Genomic DNA, 11,831 nt, shown 5'->3' on the forward strand with positions numbered 1-11,831 from the left:
ACTATCTCCCAGCTCTAGAAGTTTTAACCAAGTTTTTGTGTTGAAAATGTAAGATTAATATTGGCCTAAGCCCATAGTCCTTTGGTTTGTGCTGGTTGTTCCTGCTAGCATCCATATTCCCCTTCCTTCTTGCAGTCTTGCAGATTCCTACAAATCTGTAATGGAGGGCTGGGCACACACACACACACACACCCAAACAGGTTTTCAGTGCAGGGGGTTTCAGTAGAAGTGAGAGGTATTCCCGCCAACATTTTATACATAAAAACTGGGACACATGCCACCAAACAGGAGAGGCTTCAGAAAGTTGCTTTTTCCTGCTTCTACTGGGAAGGACAAGATACCACCCCCCTGAGCCTATAGTGTCCTTTTGTTGGGGCTTGTTGTCCCTTCTATTGAGTTAACTTAAGTGCAAACTACTTCTAAACTTTGAACTGTTTGCAGTAACTGAAGTAAAGCTAAGACCAAGGTGAAAAGTGGGAAAAGGAGAGAGAAACTGGAACATTTTTTTTAAAGCTGAAGGAGGGATAGAGACGATTAATTGGGATTGTTCTTGCCAAATTCGGATAGTTGTGGGAGGATGAAGTGACATTGGAGAAAGGCCTAATACCACAAATATTAGGTATCAAAAAACAACACTGGATATGGAAGTACACCTTTGATCTTGACATATATTTATAAAAAGCCCTATACTATTTCATAACAGTCCTTTTGCCAAATGAAAGCTTGCATCTTGGACTTGAATGAGTTTCTCAGTGTGTAAGTCTTTTACTTTCTGGTAAGATCTGATTAGTCTCTGGAATTTACATGCTAGAAGGAAAGTGTTAAACATCACTTTTGTAAATATCAGGTAGGCCTTAAAGGGCCTTTTGAGTTGCTTTTAATAATAATAATAATAATAAAACTTTATTTATACCCCGCCACCATCTCCCCAACGGGGACTCGGGGCGGCTCACATGGGGCCATGCCCAAGACAATACAATAGACAAAGTATAAAAACAACATATCAGAATGCAATTAAACAATGCAACAATAACACTACACAATACAGAACAAAAAAGCAGAACGTAGCATAACATAACAAGGGCGGGCCGCATGGACACAAGGTTAAAAACTCGGGGTAAGAAGAGATAAGAATAAAACCATGGGGAACAGGGTCTACAGAATACATGTTGGGGAGAGAAACACAGGAGGTATATACAATTACTCTCCGAAAGCACACCGGAAGAGCCATGTTTTTAAAACTTTCCTAAAGGCTAAAAGAGTGGGGGCTAGCCTGATCTCAATGGGCAGTGAGTTCCACAAACGGGGGGCCACAGCAGAAAAGGCCCTCTCCCTTGTTCCCACAAGGCGGGCCTGTGATAAAGGCAGTGGAGACAGGAGGGCCTCCCCAGATGAACGAAGGGCTCGGGCAGGTTTATAGTAGGAGATGCGGTCACGAAGGTAGGCGGGTCCCAAACCGTTTAGGGCTTTATAAATGATGGTCTGCACCTTGAATTGGGACCGGAAAATGAACGGCAGCCAGTGGAGCTCCTTAAACAAGGGAGTGGATCTCTCCCTGAAACTCGCTCCTGTTATTAATCTGGCCGCCGAGCGTTGGACTAGTTGTAATTTCCGGGCCGTCTTCAAGGGAAGCCCCACGTAGAGTGCATTACAGTAGTCCAGTCTAGAGGTAACTAAGGCGTGCACCACCGTGGTCAAGTCAGACTTCACGAGGTATGGTCGCAGTTGGCGCACAAGTTTGAGTTGTGCAAAAGCCCTCCCGGCCACCGCCGACACCTGAGCCTCAAGCGTCAACGCTGAATCCAGGAGGACCCCCAAACTGCGGACCTGTGATTTCAGGGGGAGTGCAACCCCGTCCAGCACAGGTTGCCACCCAATACCCCGATCCGACGAACGACTGACCAGGAGGGCCTCTGTCTTGTCGGGATTGATCCTCAGCTTGTTCCTCCTCATCCAGTCCGCCACAGCGGCCAGGCACTGGTTCAGCATCCGAGGGGCTTCCTTGGAGTCAGATGGGAACGAGTAGTGGATTTGCGTGTCATCTGCGTAGAGATGGCAACGCCCTCCAAAACTCCGGATGACCTCTCCCAGCGGTTTCATGTAGATGTTGAAAAGCATGGGGGAAAGAATAGACCCTTGCGGGACCCCACAGGTCAAAGGCCAGGGGTCCGAGCAGGTGTCCCCCAGCTTCACCATCTGGGAACGGCCCTCCAGGAAGGACCGGAGCCACTGCAAAACAGTGCCACCAAGCCCCATCCCAGACAGCCGTCCCAGAAGGATACCATGGTCGATGGTATCGAAAGCCGCTGAGATGTCCAGGAGAACCAGCAGGGTCACACTCCCCCCATCCAGTTCCCTGCGGAGGTCATCCACCAAGGCGACCAAAGCCGTCTCGGTACTGTGCCCAGGCCTGAAGCCAGACTGCGAGCGGTCCAGAAAATCAGTGTCATCGAGGAACCCCTGGAGCTGCGTGGCAACCACCCGCTCCAGAACCTTGCCCAAAAATGGGAGGTTGGAAATTGGTCTGTAGTTGTTACATACGGATGGGTCTAACGAGGACTTTTTAAGTAGCGGTTTTACTACCGCCTGCTTAAAGCAGGATGGAACTGACCCCTGGCACAAAGTACTTTTAAGTACTTGTAGAGAGCAAACTTTGCACCAGATATGGTGCTCATTGAAATAATTATTTCCTTTTCATCAGCCAAATTGCTTGAGTTTTTATCAGAACATGCTTCTTGCATTGCCTATTGGTATCCATTTTTTTCCTTTTGAGATGAGCACCTTGGGAGAAATACAAGTCTCATCTTTTATTTTGCATGAAGGCTGGGATGGCACCTACTAGAGAATTACTACATTTTAATATTGCTTCAAATCTCGGTGTGTTATCTGAGAAATGGACACTGATAATGCATTGATCATTGCAAATTGTAGCCCTTTGTTTTTAGATTTTACCCTGGGGGGAGCTTGTCCCAATTAGCGCTTCAGCAGGCAATTATTGCTATACAGAACTCTGATTGTTAATCCTGCCTGGTGCAGCTGACTCAGAATGATACAATCCCATGAACACTGGATCATGTATAGGAGTCTGGTCCCCTTTCTGTAAAGATCTATTGTTAAGGCTCATTTTCCAGTCTGTTTTTTAAATAGTCATTTTCCCCTTTTCATCTGCCCTGAACAAGTGGCCATGATTTTTAACAGCAGTGTGTCCCTTGTTGAAATTAATGTCCGCACACCAGAGTTGATTCAATACATTTCAGCTGAAGGGACTATAAAGTGTGGCACATGACACATCCTGATGAAGATGAAAGAAAAAGAATGGTAGGAGTCATTAAAATAGGAGGCCAGGGGTGGTGGCTGATCACAATATAATAACATAAGAATAGGTATTTTCCACAGACTTCCAGTTTGGGCCAGGGTCCATTTTAAACTTTTGGTACATATTTATTAGGGCTTTGTTCTCAACCACCTTATCACACTGGGGCATTCTGGCCCCTTGCAAAACTTTGAGGACATGGTCTGCTGTGCGCCATCACATGAGGCTCGGTAGGCCCCACCCCATTTATCCTCAAAGTGCTGAGGAGGCGTCATAATGGCTACAATGCCTTGGTAAGTGTTTTTCAGCCATTACCCCATCTGATGGGAAAAAGGGCAACTTGGAGGACAGGGCATCAATTCACCTTGTCTCATTTCCCCTGTCTGATGGGGAAAATGGCACCAATTCACCTTGTCCCATTTCCCCCATCTGATGGGGACAGGGCACCAATTCACCTTGTCCCATTTCCCCCATCTGATGGGGACAGGGCACCAATTCGCCTTGTCCCATTTCCCCCATCTGATGGGAGGAGGAGGGAGGGCACGTGAAGCATTGAGAGGTGCCCTGTGTGCCTGCCATTGTACTGGCAACTGCTGGCAAAATGGTACAGTGTGGAGAGATATGGGAAGAGGTTCCTAATCTCACCCGCTACCTTATAGTTCGCCTAGTCTGGTATGTACCATCTAAAATTCCTAGATACACGGACAAAAGAATATTATGTGTTCCACTGAAGTACATAGCTGTATCAAATCTAACTCTGCATCTGTGGAACTGCATTCATTTGGCCTTCCAGCTAAAGGGGGGTCTCAGATGTTTTTGTAAGTGGTGGAACGCCTTGAGGTTGCTTGTGATGGATTGTTTTCACTGAAGAAGAGTCCACTACCTTCCGGATTAATTTATTCCACTTTTGGGTAGCTCTTACTGTTAGAAAGGTCTTCCTCATATATAACCAGATTCCCTTTCTTATCATTTGAATTCATTCATATTGGACAAACAGAAAACTTGATTATGTCCATTATACCCATGACAGGTAAGAGATCTAGAAGGTATGAGGGTGCTGTTTTTTTTATGATCGACTCATAAAATCATAGAATAATAGAGTTGGAAGAGACTACGTGGGTCATCTAATCCAGCCCCCTTCCATGCAGTTTATTCCCTGCTTTTCTTCCAACAGGAGTCTCAAAACATTTTACAGTAATTTAGAACTTAACTAAAATCTTATTTTATAAAAGGTAAAAAACAATTAAACAGCAATCGTTTTTAAAAGTACATAGGTTAGAAGGAGTTTAAAATACAGTTTAAAAAAAAAGAAATGTTTTGCTTCTGTTTGGATCTTATAGTTGTATCATAAGACACCTCACTTTGGAGATCTTGCTTGACAGAGAAGTGAGTATTAAATGCTTTAATAAATATATAATAACAGACCAAAAGTCTCATTGACAGATATAGAACATTTTACGATGCAAAATGCCTTACAGCTCTATATTCAGCCTCATGAGGACTAAAAACACGTTTTTTTACACATAAAGTGACAGCATGAGGGACTTGCCCACGCCACCCAGGACGAATAAATGGCTGAGGTCTCCCAGGTTTAACTCCCATTATTCATTTGACTAGGGATGTAAATCCTTGCTTATCTTGTTCTCCCACAGGAGAAGAAATGCTAAAACATTTCTGCTTGTCTGTACAAAGGTGATGTATTTTCTGGTTTTCTCAACTGGAGTCTTGACATTTGCAAAAAATATTTTTGGACACATTTCAAGAATAGCGTCAGTACAGTCTGCCTGGTACTGTTACCTTTTACAAATTAAAAGTATTGGATAGGTTACTGCCATCTTTTTCATATCAGATTTTTTTTTTCTATGCTGAGGTGTCTGTTTTGTTTACCAAAAGGGGAAAATGGTCATAATGTACAGAAACTTTCTTTGCTAATTACAGAAACTTGATGGTACACTGTATGAGTGTGGCTTTAAGTTGCCTGTCAACTTATATGATCCTATGGATCCCAATCTGGTGGCATCTGGTGCCTCCAGGGCATTTAGGCAGCTGCTGAAGCACTACCCCTCCTCCCCATCCTTGTCTTGTTCACCGACTAGAGGCACTAGTCTTGTGGAGATTGGTGGTTTCTTGACAGGCAGTTTCAGTGAGCCAAGATTGCTTCTCTCGGCCAGAAAGTTAAATTTTGTGAATGTTCTTCATATTTAATACAGAGCATGGAAAGTGTGTTTGAAATGCCAACTCCCATAAATCTTAGACAGCATGGCCAGCATACACTGGAGATGTCTAATAGTAGTTTTTCCCGTTTTTGTTTTTATATTATGCAGAATAAAAAAAAACACCCATGTAATTGGCCCTTGATCATATTTAGAAATAAAACTGTAACACTGAAAGAAACATGTTACTGGTGGGGGGCAGTGATGGAAGGCAGCTTCTGAATATAAAACTATAATGAGGATATGTTTAGGGGGAAATAATCTCTTTGGAACCCTTTTTAAGCATTTCATTTTGATGACAGCAGGCAGCCACTTAAGTCAAAGGCAATGTGATTTACTGCAGTGCTAACTAGTATTATGACTTCCATACATCTTTTTTTTTTGGTCATGCAAATAGTTAGACAAACCAGAACACAGAAAGGTTGCTTCACTTCTTATAACGCCTGAAATGGAATGCAACAATGAGACGTAAATTTAGAAGGTGTCATCTGTCTCTTTTCTTCCCGTGTCTTTGTCATCTCCAGAGCCAGCATCTTCACAGTATTAAAGAAAAACAAAACTCAGTTTCACAACTGGAAAACCAGTTGCTGCAAACCTAAATTCTCTACCATTATACAACATAGCAGGGGAAGACTTCAGGGGGAAAATGAACCTCATTTCATAAGTTACATGTTCCGATTTTTAATTACAATTTAGAATTATAATCTCCAGGTGAGAATGGAAGGATAAACTATGTTTTACCCGAACTAGTCCTGAGAGCACAGTATTGATTCCATAATTTTCTGAAATCTCAGCACATGATACATGGCCATGCCTTCAAATCAGAGCAGTGATGCAAGCAGTCTAGTCACCCATAAGTGAGAATTATGCAGCTCTCCAGATTTTGTTGCCCTGTCTTGGTCAGCACAGGCAATGGTGAACAGTGCTGAGAGATGCCCAACAATATCTGGAGGGATGCATGATGCCCTCCTATTATGATGTGAATTAAGCAGCTACTTGCATTGAACCTTAGTGGGACTAGCTTGGAGCCACTACTATTCTTTTTTCAAAAATGAATAGCCCATAACAACTGTTGGAGCTTGCAACATTTGCATGTCTATATTTGGGTAGATTGCATGCCACTCTCTAGTAATTTAGGCACATCATATATATGATAACTTCCTGTTAATTCACACCCACTCTTTTCCTGCATCTTGTAGTTCTTTGTTCTTTGAAGTCCCATCTGTTTTCATGCCTTTCTCTTCTCTCTTCCCCCTTCTGTCTTCCATAAAGTACGTCTGAGTGAAATGCTCCAACTCTCCTGATGCCATGTAGTACCATACATTTTCTTTTCTTACCTGTCACCAAAAATATGAATTTTAATGTTCTTTATGAAGAAAATTAAGTTTGATTTCTTTCTCTGCTAGATTTTGTGTGTGGAGTGGAGTGGGCTGGTGAGCTTTTCAAACTTCTGCCTAGTGCATCAAAGGCTCTGCTTGAGAAATCCACTACAGTCTCTCATATTAACCACTAAAACCCAAGTGTCATATAAATTAATAAGAGGCCCAACCATTAATGTCAAGGTAAAATATAGAACCTGTAAAATATAGTTTTGATGACAGTTCTCAGAACAACATATGGGAGGTGTGCTTAAAAGGTAACTTTTCTAGTTCTATAAAATAGAGAAATAATATATATTAACACTATTTGAATGTAGGGGCTTTGGGTTGGTTTGTAGTGATTTCACCTAGGACTGCGGATAGAGAGCCTTCGCTAAACCAGATCAGCCCAGATTGAGAATAAGCCCTCCGGGTTGAAGGCAGAGGTTTATTAAGATTTGACCAAAGAGGATGCAAGTACAAGCAAGATGCTTCAAAAGGTACTAGTGTAAATTCTCCAAAAGAAAAATACATGACATCTTATACAGTTCTGACAACTATTCAGATGGTACCCTCCTCTGATGTCACAGCCTACAGGAGGATATTCCCGTGGTGGGATGAAAAATAGCTGGTGGTTGGATGGTTTAAATAGCCAATCCGTTCTTTCATTGGAAGGGCACAATCCAGGAGGAAATGTTGACATAGATATACTGATAACTCACTGATTAACCCAAAGGTCCAGTTCCATGTGAAACAAAGGGTGCAAGACTCAAAAGATGAAGGTGAAGATTCCAGACAATAATGGACTTGGCTACCTGAATAGAGGGGCAATGAATTCATATTTGCTGAGCCCCCTCTTCTGCAGGCATGGGCAAACTAAGGACCATGGGCCACCTGCATCCCCTTGGGTTCTCTCTTTCGGCCTGGGGTCAGCCGCATGTCATACCCTCCTCTTGGCACACCCACATGTCACACCCTCCTCTTGCTGAGAGGAGGATCCTGCAGCCATATGTCAAACCCTCATTTCTACAGGAAGATCCCCCTGCCCCTCCCAGTCCAGCCCCACTCAATATCTGCTGTCCCTCAAAGTCAGCTGGAAGGAGCTGTCAAAGTCAAAAAATGAAGAAAATAAGATTTTCCAAGCTATGGAAAGCAAGGAAAGGCTGTAAAGAAGTACAGAACCGGCACAAAACTGACAAAACCGACTAGAGCGTGCTGGTATCAGGAGCTGTTGAGTTCTGGGAGGGTCCCGGGGTGGCTGGGCACCACGTCATCTGGGATGTATCCAGAACAGGATTTTAAGGTCCTCTCCCAACTCTGCAGTCCAGTCCGCCTTGGCCATAGGTTGCTGGTGTGTCTTTGGAGACTTTGCCACTTTCAACCTGGTATGGTGGATGCACAGCTTGAGGTACTGTAGTTTGGCAACAGTGTAGCTGGTGAGGAGGATTTGGTATGGCCCTTGCCACTTCTCCTTTAGTGTTACTTTAGGGACCAGGCTGTGGCGCAGCTGGTTAGTAGCCAGCTGCAAGAAATCACTACTGATCGAGAGGTCATGAGTTCAAAGCCAGTCTGGGTCAAGGTAAGCTCCTGACTATTAATAGTCCAGCTGGCAGTTGACCTATGCAGCCGAAAGACAGTTGGATCTATCAAGTAGAATTTTAAGTACCGCTTATGCGGGGAGGCTAATTTAACTAATTTACGGCATCATAAAAATCTCCAGCGGCGTGTGGAAGTATGAGGAAGCATTCCATCAAGGACTCAGTATCACAAGTGGATGGTGAAGCAGTAGCTCCCCCTGTGGCCGGATTTGAGCATACCCTCATGAAGCCAGAAGCTGGAATGTTAAATTGCCTCTGTGTTTGTCTATATGTGTTTGTCTATATATGTCGTGTGTTTAATGGCATTGAATGTTTGCCATGTATATGTGCATTGTGATCCGCCCTGAGTCCCCTTCGAGGTGAGAAGGGCGGAATATAAATACTTTGAATAAATAAATAAATAGTCCTTTCCACAATTTCAGCCAGGCCCAGTCTCCGCAGGCAAAGGAGTGTACAGGAGAATCCAAAGGGATCAAAGATCAGGATAGAAAGTACCTATTTTTTTTTAAATTTTATTTATGATTTTCACAAACAGTGCACAGTTAAAGAAAGACAGCTACAGGTGTGAAAGATACAGAATCCCATACCCAAAAAAGAAAAAGAAAAAGAAAAAAACACAAGACGCGCATAGTAAAAACAGTAAGATAACATGTTTCCGGGAACAATCATTTTAACATTATCGTAAGCATTATATATATATATAATAGACTATCATTCTCCTACAGAGTTCAATTCATTTCTTACAATATTCTTCTAGTTTACTCCAGTTCGTCTTCCTAGTATATTTCCCATTAGATTCTTTCAGAAGGAACGTGAGTTTATCCATGTTTTTTATTTCTTCCAGTTTATGTATCCACATTTCTTTTCTCGGAATGTCCTCCGTTTTCCAAAGTTTCGCAAAAGATATCCTGGCCGCTGTGGTACAATATGTAAATAATATATCATCATTTTTATCCGTTTTAGCTTCATTATCTAAGATTCCTAATAGATAGTATTCTGGTTTTAATGGAAATTTCAGCTGTAAAATTAATTGTGTTTCCTGATGAATCATTTTCCAATATTTTTTTGATTTTTCACAAGACCACCAAAGATGATAAAACGAGCCCTCCTGGGTTTTGCATTTCCAGCATCTCTTATCATAGTTTTTATACATCAAACCTAATTTTTTTGGTGTCATGTACCATCTATGAAATAGTTTTAGCCAATTTTCTTTTAAGTCAGAGGCATAAGTATACTTCAACTTCCTGTTCCAGATCTCTTCCCATTCAGCTAATTTAATAGGATGGCCTATATTTCTAGCCCATTTTATCATACATCCTTTTATTTCTTCTGTTTCTGTTGCCCATTCTAATAATTTTATATAAATTTTTGAGATTGCTTTCTTTTTACTAATTATTATTTTATTCCAACTGTTGTCGGGTCTACCAAAACCAATTTTACTATCTTTGTTAAATTGTTCTTTTATTTGAGCATACTGAAACCACGAAATACCAGGGAATTTCTTTTTAATTTCCTCTTGTGATTTTAATATATATCCGTCCTTCTTTGCAATTATAATGTCGCAGTATCTTGGCCATTTAGTCCAACCCAATATATTTCTTTGTTCAGCTTCCAAGGGTGATATCCAGAGAGGAATCTTATTACCATAAAAGCGGTATCTGTATTTTTCCCAAACCCCTATTAAAGCCGATCTTATAAAATGATTACCGAAGTTTTTCTCTATTTTTATTTTATCATATCCAATATACGCATGCCACCCACGGCGTAGGTCCATTCCCTCAAGTGCTAAAAGACTTTCATTTTCCAAAACTGTCCAGTTCTTAACCCAAAGTAGCACACTTGCCTCGAAATATAATTGTAAATTTGGTAGACCAAAGCCTCCTCTTTTAGTCAAATCTGTCATGACAACCTGTTTAATTCTTGGTTTTTTGTTTTTCCAAATAACTTTTTGTATCTCTTTATTCCATTCTTTAAAAATCTTATTACTCCTAATTATCGGTAAGTTTTGAAATAGGTACAGCAATTTGGGGAGGACATTCATCTTTATAATTGCAATACGACCAAGCAATGAGATATTCAAAAATTGCCACTGTTGAAGATCTTTTTTTATCTCTTTCCATTTCTCCAAGTAATTATTTTCGAATAGTTTAGCGTTTTTCGTTGTAATCCAGATTCCCAAGTATTTCAATTTCGGTACCACTTTTATTTCTGTTAATTCTTGTAATTTCTCCTGATTTTTCTTACTTATGTTTTTAGCAAGCATTTTTGTTTTATCTTTATTTATATAAAACCCGCTAATTGTCCAAATTCTTCAACTTTCTGGATCCATTTACTTATTTGAGTTCTTGGTTCTTCAATTATACAAATTATATCATCCGCGAAAGCACGGATTTTAAAATCATGATTTCTTATTCTTAGTCCTTTCAGTTGGTCATCTTGCCTTATATTTCTGATTAGTACTTCTATAGCAAAAATAAAAATCAAAGGTGATAAGGGACACCCTTGCCTCGTGCCTTTACCAATAGTAATTGCCTTTGATTGCTGACCATTTATCAATATTCTAGCGGAAGGTTTGTCATAAATTGCATCTAGCGCATTCAGAAAATAATATCCTAAATCTAATTCTTTGCCCAATAATTTAAAAAAATTCCAATTAAATTTATCGAAGGCTTTTTCTGCATCAACAGCAAGCATTACTACTTCTTTTTGATGATGTAAATCGTAAAATTCAATGGCATCAATCACACATCTAACATTTTCCTTTATGCTTCTTTCTGGTAAAAAACCGTTTTGTTCTTTTCCAATCCACTCATTCAAAAACAATTTAAATCTATTTGCCATTATTGCTGTAAATAGTTTATAGTCCGTGTTTAGGAGGGAAATAGGCCTATAGTTACAAACGTTCATTTCTTCTCGATTTCCTTTAGGTATCGTTATTATATCCGCCTGCGTCCAGGAATCCGGTAATATTTTCTCTTTCAAAACCGCATTCATTATTCTCTTTAACCACGGCATTAGGTCATCTTCTAAAATTTTGTAGAAATAAATGGGTAGACCATCTGGTCCTGGCGCTTTATTGGGTTTCATTGTTTTCATAGTTTTCCTAATTTCTTCTTCTGTTATCTCCTTGTTTAGTTGTTCTCTCTCTTTATCAGTAATTTTTTGTAATTTTTGTATGCCCAAATAATCTTGGATTTTTTCTAAGTTGATGTCCTCTTCTTTATAAAGTTCCGTATAGAATTCTTCAAATGCCTTAAGTATATCAATGTCTTTCACAAGAAGCCGATCATCTTTTTTAATTTTTATGATTGGTTGTTGTTGTTTTTTCTTTCTTATCTTTCTCGCAAGC

This window comes from Anolis carolinensis, chromosome 5, assembly GCF_035594765.1.
Source record: "Anolis carolinensis isolate JA03-04 chromosome 5, rAnoCar3.1.pri, whole genome shotgun sequence".
Taxonomy (NCBI): domain Eukaryota; kingdom Metazoa; phylum Chordata; class Lepidosauria; order Squamata; family Dactyloidae; genus Anolis; species Anolis carolinensis.